The sequence below is a fragment of the Equus caballus genome, chromosome 28 (assembly GCF_041296265.1).
Source record: "Equus caballus isolate H_3958 breed thoroughbred chromosome 28, TB-T2T, whole genome shotgun sequence".
Lineage (NCBI taxonomy): Eukaryota > Metazoa > Chordata > Mammalia > Perissodactyla > Equidae > Equus > Equus caballus.
The window spans coordinates 39,498,370-39,512,131 of record NC_091711.1 but is presented as its reverse complement, the minus strand read 5'-3'; the positions used below and the strand labels follow the sequence as shown (position 1 = coordinate 39,512,131).

Sequence of the window (13,762 nt, the reverse complement as noted above, 5' to 3'; positions counted from 1 at the left end):
CTTCACTCCTGCCACCGCAGACCAAGGTTGGTTGGTTTAGTTTCAGAGGAAAGAAAATCAATAAGCCAAAACCATACTCAACTTTCAAGCCTCCAACCCCCTTCCCCCAAACCTCTTCATTGGAATAATCTGTGGTGTGATGAAAACAACAAGAGCTTGTCTTTAAAAGTCGAATGTGTTCTACCTGCTTTGGAATCATTAGGATTTGCCAATTACCATCGAGGAGGGGGCAGAATATTCGCCTCTCTCAACACGGTTCCTCTGTTTGTAATGAACAATTCAAAAATTCTCTTCCTTTCCCCCTCCTCCTCCTCTTACTTCCCAAAAGTCTCTGACACATCGTCTGCAAATCTCCTTTTAAAACAAAAAAAAAATCCAGAAACTGTTGTTCTAAGAATCCTTATTTGGTAAATCCTAATTATTCCAGGATATCAAGCTGAGTTCAAGAGCATTTCGTAATGTCTGTGAGCCACACATATCGTTCGAGGCGACTGGCTGCGTGTGTGTATGTGTATTTTAACGTTTACAAAGTCTAAAAATACATACGTCTCTCACAGGAAACAAGCCCAAGTTCTAATAAACAGCGATTCACTTGCAGGTTAGGCTGAGAACCGGTTCACTTCCACACGGAGTGACATGTCTGTTCTCCAGAAGCGAGTAGAATCAACACTGCATCCAGCTCGACAATCAGACATTGTGCAGGGAGGCTGGGAGGGAGGCGAGGGCATGGGGAGGTTGAGGGGGGAAGAGGGGAGCAGTGGGGCAGGGGTGTCAGCTGTTTGCCATCTTGCACGGTCATTGGGACATGTGTGCCTGTGCATGTGCTGTGGGCAAAGAGGTCCCCACGGCGTCAAGGCTGGGAGATCAGGGCACGGATGAAGGCATGTGCTTCCGAGACATTAACAAGCACAGAAAAAAACTCCTGCAGGTCATACAACCTGCATTTAGGAACAGACTTTAATGTGAGGGGCTGCGTTTGAACGGCTCTATGTGTCTGTGTGTACAAGCTGCGGCCACCCATAGAAAGACCTGCACAGAGAGATACATGTTTCTGTATGGAGAGAAATGCTTATGTGCTTTGCTTCTGATCTGAACCAATACCGGAGGCCGTTTGAGGCGGCGTCAAGAAGCGGGGACTGCAGGATTGTTTGTTAAGCTCAACATGGGATGGTGATGCAGGGGAGCGGAAGCCAGGCAATGGGGGAGAAGAGAGGGAAACCGGACGGGAGACAGAGAAACTGATGTGGCCCAAGGGTCTAACCCAGAGTGAGCAAAAGCCGCTCTTTGGGAAATGCTTACGTCTGGGGAAAAAGCACCAATTCTGTGCCCCACTCCCAACACTCTTGGTGCAAACGGTTGAGTGATGGCTGAACATGTTTTGAATAGCTAAGTGACTTCATTGAGCGATGGTCTATTTGACGCATACTGCATTTGGTGCCCTTTCTCAATCCAAACCGCTGCCTTGAACATAGTCTGCAGAGGAGCCCTATGCTGAATACTATATGCTCTTCCCCAGCCGGAAAACCAATATCGGGAAATGAATAGGAACTGTTTTCAACACGCCCTCCTTAAAAAAAAGGAAGAGCCTTTCATGCGGCTAGTCATTAACAGCGGAATGACTTCCATTTAATTAAACATTTATGGCAGACTTTTATTCTAAAAAAGAAGAAAAGCAAAGTGAATGAAGGTTGCTTCAGGGGATGATCTTGGTAGCAATTTGCCTTCCTTGGATGTTAGTTAGATGGATGGAGGTATGCAGCCAAGAGATTAGAGGAAGAATGGAAGATTATTTTAGGATAAATAGACCCAGAAATGTGTGAGTTGATATAAATATACTTTCTTATCAGGATTTCATTTGCAAATTCCTAATACCGTGGTCTTTTAAACATTTTTATAATTCCCAGAAGGCAACAGAACTAGAGGTAGTTTTGGATCACTTGTGCATTAAAAGGCTTAAGTATGTTCATTAAAATCCCATCTGTTTGGTGTCCACATCCCCAAGTGGGCTGCCCACCCCCTTTAACTTTCTCTCTAAGCTGAACTCCCCCCCCCCCCATCACCTCTGAACAGGTTAGAATCGCAACACTTCCCAAGGATCCTGTGATGCACCCAGGAGGCAGGAGTTGTGGATTCAGCCCCCGTCCCGGGGTATGGGGCCTCCAGGCAATAAGAGGAGGGCCAATCCAGGCTCCCTGCAGGATCGCTATTCCTTTTCCACTTGTAGCCAAGGCCCAGGCAGGAAGGGTGGGTGCTCAGGGCCCTGTTCAACCTGGCCTTTAATTTCCAAAGCCTCTGTCCAGATGGGGCTTTGCAGGCCTGGGACCCCCTTCAGAAGTTGGACCTTGGCCACTTAGAAAGTGGTTTGAAGACTTTAAGCCATTTATTTTCAAAGACTGCAACGATGTCCAAAGATCGTCAGTGCACTTGTTTCCAAAGGTTGGCACAGATGGTTCTTGTGGGGCATTCATGTGCTTGCTTTTTTGAGCATTCGAAATAGGGTCAGCCTTCATGGGAATCAACTTGTCAGTGCTTCAGATTCCCCCAACCTATGTTTTTTGTGAGAAAGTGGGCTTTCAAAAAAGATCCCCCCACCACCTCTTTACTGTGTTTCCTGCCCCTACCCGAGAAGTGGTGAGCAGGTTTCAAATCCTCTCCCCGAGATGCTGTTAACGACTCCAGATGAAAAACAGCCCTGTCTGCTCCGGCTCCCTTGATCTCTTGGCTTCATTGGGGCTTTTCGTCTCCCGAAATGACTTTTCTCATTCACTTCTTGATGAAAATATGAATCAGAAAATATTCCCTTCTTCTGTTGCTCCTTTTGAAACGAATTAATCTGCTGAAGAATGAGATGGCACAGGACCACCTGTTAGGGGTAGAGACAGTGGGAGGGGGAGAGGAATCAAGAGGAAACCACAGCCTGTATTTTTTTTCCCATTGCAGCGTAAATAACAGCAGTGTCTCTGCATGTGAACTTGAGACCCCTAGCAGACTGGTGTCCTTGGTGGGGTAGAGAGGGTGGGGGGCGGTCTGCACGTGGATGCAGGTAGGTCGAGGGTGACAGAAGTTCTTGAACTTCTCAAGAAAGCTGTGTTAAGACCCTCAGAATGGAGTGATGAATTGGCCCTTTCAGGGAAGAGTTCAATAAAACCTACACCAGGACACTAAAACAGCTTGTTCCGAGCGAGGTGTCTCTGAGCTGCGAGGTGGCTTGCTGCTCAGGATGTTAACCTCTGTTGTCACCAAAAGGAATCGTTGTCTCCAGGGGCAGCAAGAAACTCACTCTTTGTGTTTATTCTCTTCTGTGCCTTCCTCCCCTCTGCCCGGGCTCCACATCTCCCCCAGAGGATTTCCAACCCTGCAAAGGAGGAGCCAGCCACCGCGGTACAACGTGGTCTGTGGCAGAAGCGCGCCCTCCACGGTTTTTTCTCACTCTTTTCCTTGTTGGGAGGCAGAGCAGAAGTCCGTCTTTCTGTCCAGGCTATTCTGCTGACTTTCAGAGCTCCTCCTCCATCCATGGCTTCTCCTGTCTTCCCCTCCACGTGGTGCTCGCTCACGATGGCTCTGCCATCCGTTCTGCGTCCCTGCTCTCTTTGGGCAAGAAGTGCCTCGCCTTGCCTGAACGGTCTTTTCCAAGTTCATGACCACCTAGCCTTTGCTTGGCCTGCAAGGTAGCGAGTCCTCCATGCTGGGCGTAGCCGTGGCTCTCTTGTTCTGTGGGAAGAAAGTATATGTCTTTTGTTTTAGGAAAACCCACTGCCTTTCCCAAACTCTCTTGCCTTAAAGTGTGGATGAGCTGAGTGTGGAAGTTACCAATGGGCCTTCACTGTGTACATATGGCCCTATAACTCCCAAGATCATTTGACTGTCTAGGTACTTTGCATACAGTAGGTGCATAAAAATATTTATCAGTGGATCGATTCAGAAATTCTTTTTTTTTTAAGATTTTTTTATTTTTCCTTTTTCTCCCAAAGCCCCCTGGTACATAGTTGTGTATTTTTAGTTGTGGGTCCTTCTAGTTGTGGCACGTGGGATGCCACCTCAGTGTGGCCTGATGAGCGGTGCCATGTCCACACCCAGGATCCGAACTGGTGAAACCCTGGGCTGCGGAAGCAGAGCAAGTGAACTTAACCACTCAGCCACAGGGTCGGCCCCTAATTCAGAAATTCTTAGCATTACTGAAATTAATTCAAACATCATAAGGACACGTGACAGTCAAGCAATCGAGACAGAGAGAAGGAGTAAGTAAGGCAGGATGATTTGTTCATTCTTCCTGGAGCTTTTTTTTTGAAAGAGTAATAATGAGTCATGAATTCATTATTATAAAATAAGACAGTTCAAAAGGAGCCTGTCATTGGGGTGGCACAGCTCCTTATTGGCTAACGAGAAGTTATCAGTACATCCAGCCTCTACAGGGAAGGAAAAAATAACCAATTGATTTTCTTCTCTTTTCTGCTTTTAAAGCATACCAAAGTCCAGTTTGATCTTAATATTCGCCGGATTCGATATTTGGGTGGAGAGCAGACCTTATGGACCATCCGTATTTAGTTTCTCCAGAAGCTTCTATTCTTTACCAAAACTCCCCAACCAATTCCCAGGACCTGAGATTTCCCCAAGGTGTTGGGTTCCGATCAGCAGTTTTCCACACCCCCACGCCCCGTATTCCTAACCCTTCTTGCCTTGTAGGGCAAAGCTGACTCCTTTACTGACAAACCAACTCTCAGCCCATTCACACCACCCTCCCCGCCCCGCCTCCCTTTACAGGTGACCAGAATGGGGCACATGATGTGACGCCATACACCAAGGCCGCATGGGCAGAGAGTGGCAGAGCCAGCACTTGTATCCAGGCCTCTCCTTTCCGCCCTGCAGGCCTCCAGAGGGCTCTGTGCATCGACCCTGGCCTACTGCAGCCCTGTGCCCATAGTCACTGCCACCCCTGAATTCCATTCTTGTCTGTGTCCCATTGAGTGTCCCCCTACTGAGCGCCCAGCCTGACACGTCAGGAAACCCGAGTTCTGACCCACCTGACTCCCTGACATACCACTCCCCCCGCTGCTCTGTGCCGGGCAGGTAACAGCTCCCCCGTAACCCCCTCACTCCCATGAGGCTGAGGGAATGCCATGCTGACCATCAGGCCAGACCCACCATGTGCCTCTTTGGTTTTGCCCTTTCATTCTGGAAGTGTCCTCAATGTAAACTCTCCACTGGTTTTATGTTTATAAGCATTTTTCAGAAAATAGCAAATTTACGTCCCTTGTAAGTCATGGAAGTTTTCAGACGAAGCTTTGTAGTGTTGAAGGAATTTTGCAGCCACACAGACCTGCGTCCACACCGTGAACTGCAGCCTTATGAGCTGCGTGATGTGGGGCAAGTTATGTAAGCTCGCCAAGCCTCAGTTTCCCTTTCTGTAAAAAGGAGGTACCATAGCCCTCTCACTGGGTGGTTGCTGGTTTAGGGGTTAAAGGAATGGACGTCTGTCGACTGCTTTCTTCCACCACCTTGTTTGCAACTTCAACCAACAGCCCCGACCCCTGACCCTCGAATACCCTCCCAGTCCTCTTTCAGTTCTTTACAGAGTGCTTACCACCTTCTAGCACGCTACGTCATTGACTCATGACACTCGTTGTCTGTCTCCGCCACTGGACTGTCCGCTCCATGAGGGCGGGCGTTTTTGTCTCTTCTGCTCATTGCCGTAGCCACAGCAATTATGACCATGCAAGACATCAACCCACCTTTGCTGGTGAATGAGAGAACAGCCCCTGCCTGCCACAGCGTGGGCCTTCAGAAGTGGTGGTCCCTTCATATCCTTGAAGGACTATTCTTTAAATTATGTACAGTGAGCCGTGGGGGCAAAGGCATCATTTTTTTTTTTTTTTTGTCATTCCAAAAAATAATGAACTCAACACAGAGGGGAGAGAGAGAGAAGAGGGAGGAAAGGAAGGAGCGAGAGAGAGAGAGAGAGAAAGAGAGAGAGGTTTGACACATAAGGGACAATAATAAAGAAAGATAATAAAAAAAGATGCTTGGAGAGAAAATAAACTCCTGAGAAGGAAGTGCTGGACAGCGAAGGTCCTCTAAATAGATCCTGACCACACTTTCGTCCCTCCACAGCATCCAGAGCGTCTGTCACAGAGATCCTGGGCACAGCTTCCCATGAGCGTTCGTTTCCAGGTTGGGGTGGGGGGTGGGAGGCGGCGGGGAACATCCGGACAGATAAGGCAAGAGATTTTTAAGTTGTTCAAAATTCAATGGCTCCTTTTAGCCACGAATATAAGTATTTTGGCCCAAAAAAAAAAATATTCAAATGAAATAGGCATTTTAAGATTCCAGCTTAGTTTACAGATTGGGCGATGCCTTCACTCCTGTATTTCGTCTGTTAAATCTTTGATAAGCCCCTGCAAAGGGCCAGGTGCTGGGGTCACAACGGGAAGTAACTCTCTTCAGGGTCACTGCCCTCAGGGTCCTTAGAGCCAAGTGGGAGAGACAGACCCTAATTCAAAGGGTCTCCCCAGTATATATGAATGACAACTGTGATAAGGGCTCTCAAAAGGAGTGGCATGGGACTGTGTGTTCATAATATTGAGATTGTGCCTAATCAGAGAAGACATCCCTGAGGAGGTGAGATGTAAATGGGTTTCTGAAGGATGAGTAGGAGTTAACTGGGCGAAGCGAGGACGAAAGAACATTCCAGGTCAGAAGGTAGCAAGTTCAGAGATCAGCAAGGAAGAGAATGAGACAAGAACTGAGAGGAGGCCAGGGTGGCTGGAGAACCGAGGTGGAGGGGGTATGTAGTGGGGGGATGATGCTGGATGGAGTCGGGGGAGGGGGGTGAGGCAGAGTAGTTAGGACCCAAAGGTGTGGGGCCTTGTTAGTCTTGTTAAAGAGCTCTTTGACTTCTGGCTTCTTGCTCATAAGCTGTGTGACCTTGAGCTAGTTAATTCTATCTCTGTGCCTCGTTGTGCCATCTACTTCATAGAGAAGGTGATGCCTGCCCTCAGGTTGTGTGAGGGTTAGACCACTGTTCCCTCCTGTCCTTTGTCATGCTCCTCTCGCTTCCACGCAGATCTGATTGCAGTGGTTTCTTTGGCTCCAAAACTTCTCACGACAGGCAGAGAAAGGAGGAAATTGACTGATTCAACTCCAAGCCACAAAATTCAATATATACTCAGTGGAGGTGTTGACGGCAGGTGCCAACCGAGGGCTGAACGTAGGGAGGAAGGGGTGACCAAGCTCCCCTCCACCTCAAGGACCCTCCAGGGGAGTCCCAGCAGGGGATCCCAAAGAACAGGCAGCTTACAAAACAGCTCCACTTCATCCAGACGTCCAACAAAGCCTGCTGCCACCTCTCCTTATCACCCCCAACAGATTCAGGGATCCCTGGTGTCTCCTACAATCGGTTAGGATCACGGAGGATTTGCACTGGAATTTGAATGAGGCTCAATTATATCCTCCAGACTTTTTGAAAATCGGAATGAGAGTAGAGAGAGGTTAGCTGTGCTCCCAAGGCCAAGAAATGCATGTCACCTGTTGTGGGGTTGTTGGGGAGCTTCTGTGACCTGGCCAGCGTCCTGGGCCTTCCTCCCCCATATATAAAGGGCCCCTTCTCCCAGTTCCATCTGCCCTCAGCTCTAAAGCACCATCCACTATAAAATGAACAATCTACTTGGAGAGCTTTTGGGAGGAAGGGAACAAATTTAATGTCCCCATCAATTGTAAAACACATTCTAATTTCAGAAACCTTGAAACTTAAAATGCGTGCCTTAGAGTCAAAGGAAGATGGGGAGCCATGTCGCAGGCAGAGTGAAATGAGGCCGGGCGCTGGGAGAGCCCGGGGGTTTCTGCAGCGAGCAGCTGGGGCCTGTCCCAGGACTCAGGAAGCAGCAGAGGGGAGGAGAACATGGTCTCCCCAGCATCTTTCTTGACAAGGGAAAGGGCGGTAGTTGATCTCTGTTCAGCAGCTGATCCCTGAGTGCTCGCCAGGTACTGTGTGGGAGAGCATGGCAGAGTCAAAGGCTCTGTCTCTTCCCTTGAGGAACTCCTAGTCTGGTAGAGAAGACACACCAGTGAACAGACGATGATGGCAGGACAGCAGGAAACCTAAGCAGAGGGGATTGTGGGAGCACAGAGACTGGGGAGGAGGAGACGCCAGGGGAGACTGGGTTTTGAAGGATGCATAGGAGTGAGCAAGCTAGGGAGTGGAAGAACACTTCAGATAGAAGGAACAGCATGTACAGAAGCACAGATGTCCATGAGGCCACGCTGATGGTCTAATGTGTCTGGAAGGTAGGAGGCAGGGAGGGGTGAGGCTGGGCGGCAGTGGAGACAGGATCCCAAAGGGACAGAAATGGCCCCCAGAGCAGCACGTGCTTCAGCACGGAAGGAAAGGGCTGCCCAGAAAGGTGGCAAGCAAGGAGGCGTCAAGCCCGGCTTTGCCCATGAGCGAGATCGCTGGGTGTTGAAACCCTAATGGAGGGCATCTGGGGTGGGTCAGAGCTGGTGACACGTACTAGGAAGGGGCGAGGCCCGAGGAGGAGGTCTTTGCAGTAACCAGGGGACTTGCACTAAGGCAGTTGCAGTGAACAGAGAATAAAGGGGAGCAGGGAGAAGATTATAAGCGATATGCGTTAGAGACGCATCAAGGTCCTCCCTTCTCTTCTCACATTCCGGTACCACAAGCCTGTAGTGAACGCTTGCTCAGCACGGGGCCCTGGGGTTACAAAGACGCAGAACATCTCTGCTCCAATGTCACCCTCCCCAGGGGCCTTCCCGACCACCCCATCTGAAGCAGCCCCCAGCCCTGCCACCCTCTTTTATTTTCCTTCTTTGACCTGGTCACATGGGCTTTCTTTCTTTTTGGCATTGCCTTGCTTGTGATCTGTGTCCCCTATAAGACCATGGCCTCCATGAGGGTAGGCACCGTGTCTGCCTCGGCACAGAGAGAGCTTAGGAGCCACCCAGCAAATGAATGACTGAGGACACGGTGCCTGCCTTCAAGGAGACCCGCTCTCGGGAGGGAGATGGGCTTTTCAACGAGAACACCCAGCCTGCTCGTGTCCATCTTTTCTCATGGGCCTGGCTGCAGCCACGTTGTGAAAGGCACTCGGGGACCAGCGAGGGTTTCCCCGAAGCCTGCAACCTGGGAGGCCCTCTGGGGGTGCCACCTGGGCCACCGCCTTGCCCTAAGACTTAGGGAAGCTGATAAGCCCCTGGGAGCCTGCTGCCTCCCGGGCACCAGTCGCCTTTCCTCTTGATCCAAATCCTCGTTAGTTATCCCCGGCCCAGAGGTACTGACTTAGCAGCCCTGGGTCTGCCTCCGGGGAGCTGCCATCCCTTTTCCTCACTGACACTCTATTTACTCACTCTTTCTGAATCCCTTGGCCTTAGGTAGTCTTCCAGCTGCTAACAAGAATGCCGTGGATTAGGTACAAGGTCCCAGGTGCACGGTTGCCGTGGCCTCATTGTGCGGGGAATCGGCACCTCACTTTACTACAGCGGCCGCCGTGCAGTTTAAATACCCCAGCGCCAGCCTCTCCGGCCCTCGGGCAGAACTCACTGGTGACCAGCTACTGCTGCCCCCTAGACCTTTCTTTATCCCAGCGCGGCCCCATGGGGCTCCTCTCTCTCTCTGCATTAAGGGTCATTGTTTCTTTTCTGTCACATTTCCCCCACCTGGATCTCTGTCTGCACATATCCTTCATCCTTCTTGAATTTTCCCTAAGGTTGAGAACTCTCCTGCCCGATTTTCCTCCAACATATTTTGCAAAGAAGATAACTCTGGAAAACAACTATTCCGGCATCATTTCATCACTAATAATAACTATATTAAAATAATAATGGCAGCTAATCATTCATTGAGTGCTTCCTTTGTGCTACGCACTGTTTTAGGTGCCTTCCAGAGGTTGGCTCTTATTTAACATTCACAATCCCGAAGGTATGTACCATGATGTCCGTTATCTCCATCTAAAGAGGCTCAGAGAAGTTAAGTAACTTGCCCAAGGTGACACAGCAAGTGGAAGATCTGAGATTCCAACCCAAGTCTGTCCAACCCAAAAACTTGGGCACAGCCTTCTATTACACTAATTATATTTATAATTTTCCCCTGGCCCCCAAATATATAAATAAGTTTCTTGGAGAAGTTGAAGGCAAGGCTGAGAAGAAATTGCTGTCTGTACTCCAGGTGTGACAAAGTCTTTAAAAGTGTGAAGATTAAATTAAGGTATGATCCTTACCTGGGGCAGAGTGGGGGAAATGTGGGGGGCCGCCAGATATTCTCATTGCTCTGAAAGCAGAAGGATGCCTCCAAATGCACAGACATCCCCCTCCTAGCAGCCCGTGGAGGGTGAGGGGGTGAAAATATATATTCCCCTCCACTCCCTCATTCTCGTTGTCTTCAGGACATCGCTAAGTGATCACTTTCCCCAACACCTCTGTCGCCTCCCACCTGGGTTCCAGTCCCTCCCTCTTTCCTTCCACAGCATCCACTCATGCACCTAACACAGCATCCTCCAGCTGCTCTGTGCTCCTCTCCATTGCTGCCTCTACCCCTGGACTGTGAGTTCCCTGGTCCACTCCTTCAACAAAACTTACTCCATTGCTGCTGTGTGCTGGGCACCGTCCTAGGCTCCGGGTTTATGCAGGTGAAAAGACGTGGCCCCTTCCCTCAAGGGGTTTAAGCTCTCGTGGGGGACACAGGGACACAAGCAACACACACAGGGCTGGGAGGTTGTCCCAGGAAGTGGCGTGAGAGAGCATGGAGTGTCAGAGGACCACACAAGGATTCCGGTCTTGCTGGAGGATGGGGCGTGGAGGGGAGGCAGGGGGGTGAGTTTGGACAGAGGCCACAGCATGAAGAGGTGGGGGTACCGTGTAAAGAGGCCGGAGAGGAGAGTTTTGAGAAGGGAGTGACCTGGCCAGATTTGCATCTTAGGAGGATGGCTCAGGAAGCTGTGTGAAGTAGAGATGGGAGAAGAGGAAGACAGAGCGCAGACTCCAGTAAGATGATTGCATAGTCTGGCGAGCGATGAGGCAGCGGACCCAGGGCAGGGGGCTGACACCAGAGGACCCACAGGACCTAGGGACTGTCACGTGCATTAAGTAAGATGTGACAGTGAGTGACCTTCACAGAGACAGAGCAAACAGGAGAAATTTGCAGGGAGAAGATGTACCTTTAATCTTGGACGGACGGATTCCACACCTGTGTCCCCAGAGCCTAGCCCAGTGCATGGCACATAGTGGGTGCTCACTCAGTGTTTGTTGAATGAATAAATGAATGAATATTTTTTAAAAGCTTTGCATCTGAGATTATGATGCATATTTAACCTCAGATTTTTCCCAGCGCCGTCATAATGAAAGTATACATTATGTTCTAGCCAGGCCTAGAGTTCACGTCAGCTCTGGCTTCTGACAGCCTGGGTTCAAACCCCAACCCTATCACTTGCCAGCTACGTGACCTTGGACAAAAAATTTCACCTCTCTAAGTCGATTTTCTCTTGTGTAAAATGGGGAAAACAGTATCTCACTCATGAGTTGGTTGTGAAATTTTAGTAAGAAGTTCCAGGTAAAGTATTTAGCAAGATGCCGGTATACAGTAAGCACTCAATAAATGCCAGGTGCTCTCCTTATCAGCAGCATGTTAATTAGTGATCTCACTAGCAGTTGCAAACAGTGACCTGCCAGTGAGCTGGGTTTGGGCCTCAAATGTTCTACGAATTGGGGACTTTCCTATAAAAATCCATATTTTTGGCTTCCCTTGAAAAAAAAATCAGATTTTTGTAACCCTGGCATTCCTCTTTGGCAAGAATCATCAGGAGCTGGGCAACAGCTGTCCCTTCAGGTGGGGCAGGTGTTCTTCAGGTCCCCAAAGTCCCCACCCCCCCAGGTGTCTTACACTCCTGGTCCCCCCCCGCTTCGCCTTCCTCCAGCCCCTGTAGGCGGCTGGGTTTGCAAACGCTCCTCTCCGCCAACGGCAAATTACAGGCGGAGGCTTTGTCTTCTGATGGCTGAAAACGTAACCAGCCCAGGCAGCGTGTGGCAGCTCCCAGAGTGAATTAACCTCGCCTCTGTAAACAAATGCACAGGGAGCCAACAGTCCCCAGCGATGCTCCGATAAGATTCCGGGGGAAGGCTGGCTTCCCTTACTCCCTTTTCCAGAGCATCTCTAGAGTAAGTTCTTGCTTTTAAAGAGAGAGACTCACCCATTTTATGCCACCCTCACAGCTTCTCTTTCGGAGGTTGACATTTCTGATCTTGACCCCCGTTCGGGAAGCTCACCCCAGCGTGCAGGCCACGTGGCGTGCTTCATTCAATAACTAAACAGCAGGCGCTGGGGAGACAGTCCCCGTCGTCAGTGCTGGCTGGAGAGGGGCGGGATGTTGCTGGAGAACGGGGCCGGGGGTGGGTGGGTTCTCTACTCTTAGTTTTCACCTCAAAAGACTTCATAGCGAAGAGGGAAATTTCAGGAGTTTTCTGGGTCGGAAAAAAATCGCCCGGCAATTGTTCAGAAAGGATATGAAATTAAAGACATGTAGTCGGATCTGGGCGAAGGGTCGGATCTGATCCAATGTGACAGTTTCTGAACGTCTGCTACTAGTCAGGCTCTCTGCTGTCCGTGGGGCACAGAAACAAGGCAGGTCCTGACGGGGTTCTGCTCTGACCCCCGGCTGACCTCACCCACCCTCCTCCCCAGTCTATCTTGCCTGTTTTGTTTTCTTCATCGCATTTCATGCCCTCTGAACCTGGTTGTCTACAGTGTATATTATTTCTCTGCAATCCGAATGTAAGCCCTGTGAGACGAGGGTCCTTGTCTGTCTTATCCACTGTCATAGCCCCGGGACTGAGATCAACACCCAGCACACAGTAGACGCTTAGTGAATGTGTGTTGGCTGACGGAAGACAAGCCCCTGCTCTGAAGAGACAGGCATGTACCGAGAGCGTTTCCAGTGAGCTCAGGCACTGATAAAGCTGTGTGTAAGGGCCAGACAAGGGAGCGACTCTGTTTGGGGAGGTCAGGAAAGGGGTCCTAAGGAAGTGCCTTCTGCAGTGGGTTTTGGAGGATGAATAGGAGTTTGCCAAGTAGTGATAAAAGGAGAAGAAAGGCCCAAAGCAAACGAAGGAAATGAAATCACCTGAGGCTGCCCCCAAGAGGGGAAGTCAAGGAGAGAGCTGTGCACTTGTTCCAAAGCAGTGCTTCTGAAACTTTAACGTCCACGCTAATCACCTGGGGATCCTGTTGAACTGCAGACGCTGATGTGGGGGTCCAGGTGGTGGCTGAGACTCCATGTTTCCAGCTCCCAGGTGAGGCTGATGCCCCAGGTCTGTGGACCACACTTTGAGAAGCGAGCTTTGGAGCGTGGCCAGGGGGCCCTGGTGGACGTGCATCTAAACGCTGCCTCTGCTGCCGGCCACCTGGGCCTGTCTCCTCGCCTCTAAGATGAGGATGAGGACCTTGCTCCAGGCCCGGAATACGTTCAGAGTGCACAAGTTTGGTAAAGCCGTGAGGCCGGTCCTGAGCGCTTCCTGTCAGTATGCCACAGCTAATATTACTTATGGCCAACGGTGGTGACTAGAGGTGTGAAGGGAAGCAATGACGTCCCTGAGAGCCAGTCAACTGAGGGTCTCCTGTGTGTTGGGCCCACGTGGATGTCACCTTCCTTCATCCACACAGCCCTCTATAATGGGGGCGTCATCACGATTCTCATTTTACCGGCAGGAAGCAGAGGGAGTGCGTTAGTTTCCTTTTGCTGCTGCGACCACAAACAACGACTAA

At 50.2% G+C, this 13,762-nt stretch overlaps 1 protein-coding gene across 3 annotated transcripts in view; it reads left to right on the top strand.

Moving 5' to 3' along the window:
• CACNG2 (calcium voltage-gated channel auxiliary subunit gamma 2) overlaps nt 1-13,762 on the top strand; it is a 112,760-nt gene that overhangs the window by 1,308 nt on the left and 97,690 nt on the right. The window lies entirely within an intron of this gene.